Genomic DNA, 9,548 nt, shown 5'->3' with positions numbered 1-9,548 from the left:
TCCCTTCTTGTAGCGGTGTAATTTCAGAACTTCATCCGCCATAATCGCTGGAGCATATGATCCAAGGGCATTGAATTGAGAGGTGTACTCTACCACTGACATACCCGGAGTTTGGGTCAGATTTTCAAACTCACTCAACTTTTGCAACCTGACCTCGGCTGAAAAGTACTGCTTGAGGAATGCATCTCGAAAGCGCTGCCATGTGATTGGTCCGGCAGTTAACAAGGCTGGAGAGACTGCTTCCCACCATTTACTTGCTTTGTCTTCAAGGAAAGGCACTATCACATCCACTCTGAGTGCATCGGGTATTTCGAGCAGTCGTATCTGCGTTTCCACGCTTTTCAACCAATTTTGGCCTAGCTCGGGATCTGCGTCCCCTTGGAATGTCGGGCACCTGTTCTTACGGAGGGACTCGTAATGGAACTTAACTCCGTGCTGAGGTGGTGGTGGGGGCTGCTGATTAGCATTGAGGTTCACTAACCCCTGAACTGTCGTTGCCACGATCGTGGCTATAGCCATTAGGTCCGCTTGATTGAGATTGAACTGAGGTGGAGGTCCGTTGCCTTCTTCATTAGTGTTGTTGTTGTTGTTGTTGTGGTTGGCATAACGGGGGTTGCGGTTTTGCCTTGGAGGTCTACCGGCCATTTCCTACAATTTGAACGTTTCTAAGAATTTGTTGTATATATCGACATGATTGAATAATTAAGTTATGCTAGAACAACTGAAGTTAATAAATAAACATAACTTTTATTAATTTTCGAACGTAGGGGAAACAACTGAATGAAACAAGTAATACTGAATTAAACAAAGCGTACTGAAAGGAATAACGTAGCAACAATGAGAAAGTAAAACTCCTAGTAATAATGAATGGTCACTAAGATAGTCTAATCATCTATCTCTCCATCTCCTACTGCAGCTATCGGCTCATTTATCTCAATAGGCTCCTTCCCTTCCGGCTCCTCCTCTGGCTCTTCCTCTTGAAGTACCTCCACCATATGCGTAAGCTGGGCGTTCTCTTCCGTGAGCTGGGCCACTTCTGCCTTAAGTTCCTGTCTCTCCGCATCAGCCACGTCCATCTCGTCATTCCAATGCTGCTGATTCTATAGATGGTCCTGTTTCTTCTGCTTGATTTGCTCCTTTAGAGCTTCAACTTGCTGGACCAGACGTTGATTCACATAGGCAAGGCTATTCATGGCATCACCTGAATTTTCCAGTCTCCTCTTACCTTTGGCATTCTGCTGTTTCTCTTCCTCCAATTCTGCGATAACGCTCCACATCCTCTCGTAACTTTCCATGTTGATACTTGCACTGTTCTATGACATCTCTGAGGTCCATGTTATCACTACTAACAAGCTCACCCTGATAGATCGACTGGGTAAGACGGACATGGATCTCATCTTTCTCAGCGGTTAGAAGCTCGACCTCTCTCTTTCTCTCACTCAGTCTAGCTCTAAGTCGCTGAATCTGACGGGACTGAAAGTGAAGGGCAAGCTCCTTCATACGGATGGCAGCTTGGGCACGGGTGCGGGGTCGCATAGGAGTAGACGGAGCCATTTCATGAAATCAAAAAAATGGAAATGCTCAGAATCGACAATAGGCAATATCTAACAAGGGGCAATATGCAATATATATGAAATTTTCGGAAATACACAAATATATATTTTTTTTCCAAAAATGGAAAGTTGGGATTTTGACACATGGGTTCGAAGCATATGTCAAGAGGATTCCAGGACAATCAACGGAATCGAATTCGGAATTTCCTATGAAAAGTTATAGGGTTTACGAATATTTCCTAAAACGGCAAAAACGACGTTTCGGAGGCCTAAATGAAGGAATTTCGCGATTTCAGCCCCTACCTCTGCTCTGAACTCTTGGGTTGGGCCTTAGCCCCTCTAGACTCTGGGCTCTCCCCCTCTGGTACCAGACTTATGCTGAGTATCTATATATCCATGTGATCTCAGGTTCGAGTCTGGGGAGGTACAAACTCCAGTGCATGGGCTGGAGTAGCTTATGAGTAATGATGCATGGGAAAGCCCGTGAGGGGGAGAGCCCAGAGTCTAGAGGGGCTAAGGCCCAACCCAAGAGTTCAGAGCAGAGCCCAAGATCGGGATAGCCCATGGTCATTACAATAAACGTTCGTTGGTCCGTTTCGGAGGGAATAGCATCGGCCTCGAGTAAAAATTCGTCCGAAAATTTTTTTAGGGTTTTTTTTTTTTTTGAAATCGATTTTTCCCAACCGGATTATGAACCTGGCGGCTCTGATACCACTTAAATGTCACGTCCCGAAACTCGGGATTGACATCGGCGTCGTTTAACAATCACACAATTGAAAACAACAAGTCTTTGTAGCACAGTTTAAACCGAAACCAGTTTATGATTCATAATTCAAACGAAAAAAAACATTTGTCTTTACAACTCAAAACTCACTAAACAACGTAAATAAATGCGGAAACGTCTTACAATTATTAAATCATAAATTCGAACATAACTACTACTGGTCTCGTTAATCACCAGCCCCAGAACTGCTCGGACTCCTCTTCCTCAACTTGTTCCTCGGAATTTTCTGGGAAGGGTTGTAAGGGGGGGTGAGTATTTGGGAATACTCAGCAAGTGGGGGAATATCGAATACAATACAAACAACATGCATCACTTTCGAAAATAGAACTTGACTTGCATAATATTTTTCGTATCACATGCATAAACACTTTACCAAGCACTGCGACTCATCTACTTTCTATGGTTTACTGACGTCAGTCCCTAATTTTTACTCCTCTAAGGGGGCGAGGCCGTCTAGCGGTTATATCCCCCACTGCGTAAGGGTACGTCATGGTTGGGATTCCCACCCATATACAGTCGACTCCTCACAGTGCTTTAAAAACCGTATGACAATTCGACACAAGAAAAGGAGTAGAAAATAATCGTACTCGACCGAAGTTTTTTTTTTATCCGAAATCGAAAAATCACATATGCATAAACCGAAATTTTTTAAGATTTAAAACAGCCCACTTACAGTAAATAATGATGCTAAAAACGTGGAGACTTGGCTCGGATTTTGGGTTGCTTCACTTTCCTGCTTCAGGCAGAACTTCGGCTTGCTTTCTTGTCTAGCTTCGGGACGATATTCGGGCAGAATGTTGGCTTAGGGGAGCTACTGGAATTTCGAATTCTGCAGCTAGGGGATTTCGAAATTATGGTGTAGAAGGGCTAGGTATGGTGGACTATTTATAGGGGAGGGGAGTGGAGCTAAAATTGGTACCCAAATCATACCAAAAATCATGTCCAATCTCATCAATTTTGACTCTAATATTCTTGCCCTTATTTCGAAATCTAGTTACTTAAGTGGGGATTTAATCTTGATCTCCTTTCCTCTATAATTTCGAAAATATGGTGGCTAGGGTAGGGAATTTGTTTTTTGTGCACAAGTTTGATGATTATTTCCAATTTATCTTGTATGCTTCCTTGTATCCATACCTCACCATATCTAGGCATATACTCTAGGAGGATTTTCGAAAATCCTAAGCAATATTATGTCTAATCTCTTAAGTCTTGCACAAATCTTCCATAATCTTGTACTATTTTCCATAATTTCGAAATTTGCATGCACAAGTCTAGATTTTATTGTCTTGATAAAAAAGATTTCCAAACATTGATATCTTATTCTAGTACAAGGGTCCAAGGTCCTAATTTCTTGCAAAAAAACATTTAATTATATGGGGAAAATCCGGTTTTTACATCCCTCCCTCCTTATGGGAAGTTTCATCCTCGAAACTGGAGTTGGCTGGGTCTTCAAATAGGTAGGGATATTCCTTTCGCATCTTCTCCTCAACTTCCCAAGTTGCTTCTCGCTCGGTGTGGTTGGACCACTGCACTTTGACGTAGGGAATGATGCGTCTTCTGAGGACTTGTTCCTTGGCGTCCACGATTCTGATAGGGACTTCTTCGTATTTCAGTCTTTCTCCCAAGTTTCCTTCGGTCAAGAGTGGTCCTACTTCCAATACGTGACTTGGGTCTGGAATGTACCTCCTCAGTTGGGACACGTGGAACACGTTGTGGATTCTTGACATGTTTGGTGGCAGTGCCAGCCTGCATGCTAGCGTGCCTACTTTTTCCAAGATTTCGAATGGTCCAACATATCGAGGGTTCAGTTTCCCTGTCTTACTGAATCGGACAACTCCTCTCATAGGCGAGACTTTCACATAAGCCTTCTCGCCCACGTTGAACTCTACAGGCCTTCTTTTAAGATCTGCCCAACTCTTCTGTCGGTCTTGAGCTGCCTTGAGCTTTTCTCGGACAATTTTAACCTTGTCCACTGTCATCTGTACTAGCTCGGGTCCCACCACGGCTTTCTCTCCCACTTCATCCCAGTAAAGTGGTGATCGACATTTCCTTCCATAGAGAGCTTCGTATGGAGCCATTCCGATGCTGCTGTGATAGCTGTTGTTGTAAGCGAACTCAATTAAGGGTAAATGAGTGCTCCAGTTGCTACTGAATTCTAGAGCGCATGCTCGCAGCATATCTTCTAATGTTTGGATGGTTCTCTCCGTTTGCCCATCGGTTTGAGGATGATAGGCCGTACTTAGGGTCACTTTCGTTCCCATGGCCTCCTGAAAGCTCTTCCAAAAACGCGAGACGAACCTCGGATCTCTATCGGATAGAATGCTCACTGGCACTCCATGCAGTCTCACGATGTTGTCCATGTATAGTGAAGCCAACTTGTCAAGATTGTAATTCATGCGGACGGGTAGGAAATGCGCAGTCTTTGTGAGTCTGTCCACGATCACCCATATACCGTCGTGACTTTGCCTAGACTTTGGCAATCCTACCACGAAGTCCATGGAAATGTGCTCCCACTTCCACTCGGGAATTTCCAGAGGTTGCAGTAATCCTCCAGGTCGCTGGTGTTCTGCTTTGACCTGCTGGCATACCTGACATCTAGAGACGAATTCAGCTACATCTCTTTTCATGCCATTCCACCAGAAACTACTCTTGAGGTCCCTGTACATTTTCGTACTGCCTGGATGGACTGAGAATTTCGACTTGTGCGCCTCTGCCATTATCTCTTGGCGAAGGTGGTCGCTGTCGGGCACACACAGTCTTCCTTTCATCCACAAGATTCCCTTGTCATCGATATGGTGGTCTTGAGATTTTCCTTCTCTGACTTGATCCTTAAGTTTGATCAGTGTCGGGTCTTGATCTTGGTTTAACTTGACGGTCTCCCGTAGGTATGGTTGGGCCGAGAGGGAGGCCAGAGTCACCTTGCCTGGGCCCTTCCTACTTAGCGCATCAGCCACCCTGTTTGCCTTACCCGGATGGTAGCTTATGGTCAAGTCATAATCTTTCAGAAGTTCGATCCATCGCCTTTGCCTCATGTTAAGTTCCTTTTGGGTGAACAAGTACTTGAGGCTCTGATGGTCTGTGAAGATTTCACACTTAGCACCATAGAGGTAGTGCCTCCAAATCTTTAAGGCGAAGACAACCGCTGCTAGTTCCAGATCATGCGTAGGGTAGTTCTGCTCGTGCGGTTTCAACTGCCTTGATGCGTAGGCGATTACCCTTCCTTCTTGCATGAGCACGCATCCTAGACCTTCCTTGGATGCGTCACTGTAGATAGTGAAATCCTTATTTTCTGCGGGCAATATCAATACTGGTGTGGATGCGAGTTTCTCTTTTAATGTCTGGAAACTCTTCTCACAATTTTCATCCCAACTGAACTTAGAATTCTTCTGTGTGAGCTTTGTCAGTGGTACGGCTATCGAGGAGAACCCTTCGACAAACTTCCGATAGTAACCTGCCAATCCCAGAAAGCTTCTGATGTCGGTGGCGTTCTTAGGTTTCGGCCACTCGGTAATTGCCTCTACTTTCCTTGGATCCACTGATACTCCTGCTCTCGAGATCACGTGTCCTAAAAATGACACATTCCTTAGCCAGAATTCGCACTTGCTAAACTTAGCATAGAGTTTATTTTCTCTTAAGGTTTGCAGAGCAAGGTGAAGGTGCTCTTCGTGGCTCGTCTCGTCAGGGGAATAGACGAGGATATCGTCGATGAATACCACTATAAACTGATCCAGGAATGGCTTGAATACTCTGTTCATGAGATCCATGAACGCTGCCGGTGCGTTGGTCAGACCAAAAGGCATCACTGTGAATTCATAATGCCCATATCTGGTTCGAAAGGCTGTTTTGGGGATATCTTCTGTCCTGACCTTCAACTGGTGGTATCCTGTCCTCAAATCCAGTTTAGAGAAGACGGCGGCTCCTTTAAGCTGATCAAACAGGTCGTCTATCCGAGGCAGAGGGTATTTGTTCTTGATTGTGATCTTGTTCAGTTCTCTGTAATCGATGCACAATCTCATACTCCCATCTTTCTTCTTCACGAAGAGTACTGGAGCTCCCCACGGGGACACACTCGGTCGAATTTGCCTTTTATCTAGCAATTCTTGGAGTTGTTCTTTCAGCTCCTTGAGTTCGGCTGGTGCCATTCTGTAGGGTGCCTTAGAGATTGGTGCAGCACCGGGAACCAGAGTGATCTCGAACTCCACTTCGCGGTTTGGGACCATCCCCGAGAGCTCTTCGGGAAAAACATCTGGGAACTCCCTCACTATCGGGATGTCTTCCAGTTTCAGCTCGACTTCTTCTTTTATTTCACTGACCATTGCTAGGTAGATGTCTTCTCCGGTTTTCATGGCTCTCCAAGCTTGAGATGCGGAAAGCAGCGATTTCCGTTCCTTGGATTTACCGTGAAACACGACTTCTTCCTGATCTGGGGTTCGGAGTGTGACTCTCTTTCCTTTACAATCTACCATCGCACTGTTTCTTGCTAACCAATCCATTCCTAAGATTACGTCGAAATCGACCATGATCAACTGTATCAAGTCGGCGCTAAAAGTCTGGTTACCCATACTGATTTTACAATCTCTGTAAATCTCATCAGTTTCAATGGCTCTACTCGTAGGTGTGGCTATTCGGAAAGGTTCAGTTAGCTTATCGGGCTTACGTCCTAACTTCTTAGCAAACCTCTTAGACATAAAGGAATGGGTAGCACCACAGTCAAATAATGCATAGGCAGGCACTGATTGAATTAGAATGGTACCTGACACGACTTCAGTTGCGTCGTTGGCCTCTTCCTGAGTCATGGCAAAGACTCTGGCATTAGGTTTGTCCTCCTTTGGTTTACTAGGGCCTGTTCCCGCATTTGGCCCAGTTCCTCTGTTCGGCCCTGCTGGTCGGTTGGCGGCGGTGGGACACTCTGCAACTCTGTGCCCCGATTTTCCACATCCAAAGCATACACCGCTAGCCCTTCGGCATTCCCCGGAGTGTTTGAAACCACATGTTGGGCATGGCTTGAGTCCTTGATAGTTAGTGGCGGGGGATTGCCCTACAGATGGTCCACCGGACTGGTTAGGCTTCTTGAACGACTGACTGCCATGAGAGAACTGATTATTCATAGGCCTTTTGTTCTTATTCTCTTTCTCTCTGCGTTGGATATCAGTTTCAGCTCGGATAGCCGCGCCCATCAAGTCTGAAAAGTTCGCTGGCTGATAGACTGCTAAAGCCGACTGGATTCTGCTGTTTAGTCCCTTCTTGTAGCGGTGTAATTTCAGAACTTCATCCGCCATAATCGCTGGAGCATATGATCCTAGGGCATTGAACTGGGAGGTGTATTCCACAACTGACATGTCTGGAGCTTGACTGAAATTTTCAAACTCGCTCAGTTTCTGCAGTCTGACCTCGGCGGGATAATACTGTTTCAGAAAAGCTTCTCTAAAATGCTGCCAAGTGACTGGTCCTGCAGCTGTCATGGCTGGTGAGATTGCTTCCCACCACTTGCCTGCTCTATCCTCCAAGAAAGGCACAACCACATCCACTTTCAGTACCTCAGGAACTTCCAACAGTCGCAACTGAGTCTCCACGCTTTTCAGCCAACTCTGGCTAACTTCAGGGTCGGCGGTGCCACTAAAAGTTGGACACCTGTTCTTGCGCAGTGATTCATAGTGGAATTTGACTCCGTGCTGTGGTGGAGGTGGTGGTGGTTGATTGGCGTTCGGGTTCACTAACCCTTGAAGTGTCGTTGCCACGATCGTGGCTATGGCCATCAGGTCGGCCTGGTTAAGACTGAAACCAGGCGGTGGTCCATTGTCCTCTTCACTGGCATTGTTGTTGTTTGCGTAACGGGGGTTGCGGTTTTGCCTTGGTGGTCTACCGGCCATTTCCTACAATTAAACGATTCTAAGAATTTGATGTGCATAGCGACAAGATTGAATAAATAAGTTATGCTGGAACAACTGAAGTTAATAAACGTAACTTTTATTGATTTTTGAATGTAGATGAACAACTGAATGAAACAAGTAATACTGAATCCAACAAAGCGTACTGAAAGAAATAATGTAGCAACAATGAGAAAGTAAAACTCCTAATAATAATGAATGGTCACTAAGATAGTCTAATCATCTATCTCTCCATCTCCTACTGCAGCTATCGGCTCATTTATCTCAATAGGCTCCTCCCCTTCCGGTTCCTCCTCTGGCTCTTCCTCTTGAAGTACCTCCACCATATGCGTAAGCTGGGCGTTCTCCTCCGTGAGCTGGGCCACTTGTGCCTTAAGTTCCTGTCTCTCCGCATCAGCCACGTCCATCTCGTCATTCCAATGCTGCTGATACTGTAGATGGTACTGTTTCTTCTGCTTGATTTGCTCCTTTAGAGCTTCAACTTGCTGGACCAGACGTTGATTCACATAGGCCAGGCTATTCATGGCATCACCTGAATTTTCCAGTCTCCTCTTACCTTTGGCATTCTGCTGTTTCTCTTCCTCCAATTCCTTGCGATAACGCTCGACATCCTCTCGTAACTTTCCATGTTGATACTTGCACTGTTCTATGACATCTCTGAGGTCCATGTTATCACTCCTAACTAGCTCACCCTGATAGATCGACTGGGTAAGGCGGACATGGATCTCATCTTTCTCAGCGGTTAGAAGCTCGACCTCTCTCTTTCTCTCACTCAGTCTAGCTCTAAGTCGCTGAATCTGACGGGACTGAAAGTGAAGGGCAAGCTCCTTCATACGGATGGCAGCTTGGGCACGGGTGCGGGGTCGCATAGGAGTAGACGGAGCCATTTCCTGAAATCAAAAAATGGAAATGCTCAGAATCGACAATAGGCAATATCTAACAAGGGGCAATATATGAAATTTTCGGAAATACACAAATACATATTTTTTTTTTTCCAAAAATGGAAAGTTGGGATTTTGACACATGAGTTCGAAGCATATGTCGAGAGGATTCCGGGACAATCGACGGAATCGAATTCGGAATTTCCTATGAGAAGTTATAGGGTTTACAAATATTTCCTAAAACGGCAAAAACGACGTTTCGGAGGCCTAAACGAAGGAATTTCGCGATTTCAGCCCCTACCTCACGACTTTAGGGTGGTGACTATCGTTCGTTGGGCCGTTTCGGAGGGGATAGCGTCGGCCTCGAGTAAAAATTCGTCCGAAAATTTTTTTAGGGTTTTTTTTTTTTTTTTTTTTTTTTTTTTTTTTTTTTTTTTTTTTT

The sequence above is a fragment of the Primulina huaijiensis genome, chromosome 13, assembly GCF_012295235.1.
Source record: "Primulina huaijiensis isolate GDHJ02 chromosome 13, ASM1229523v2, whole genome shotgun sequence".
Lineage (NCBI taxonomy): Eukaryota > Viridiplantae > Streptophyta > Magnoliopsida > Lamiales > Gesneriaceae > Primulina > Primulina huaijiensis.
Note: the sequence above shows the minus strand (reverse complement) of the source record.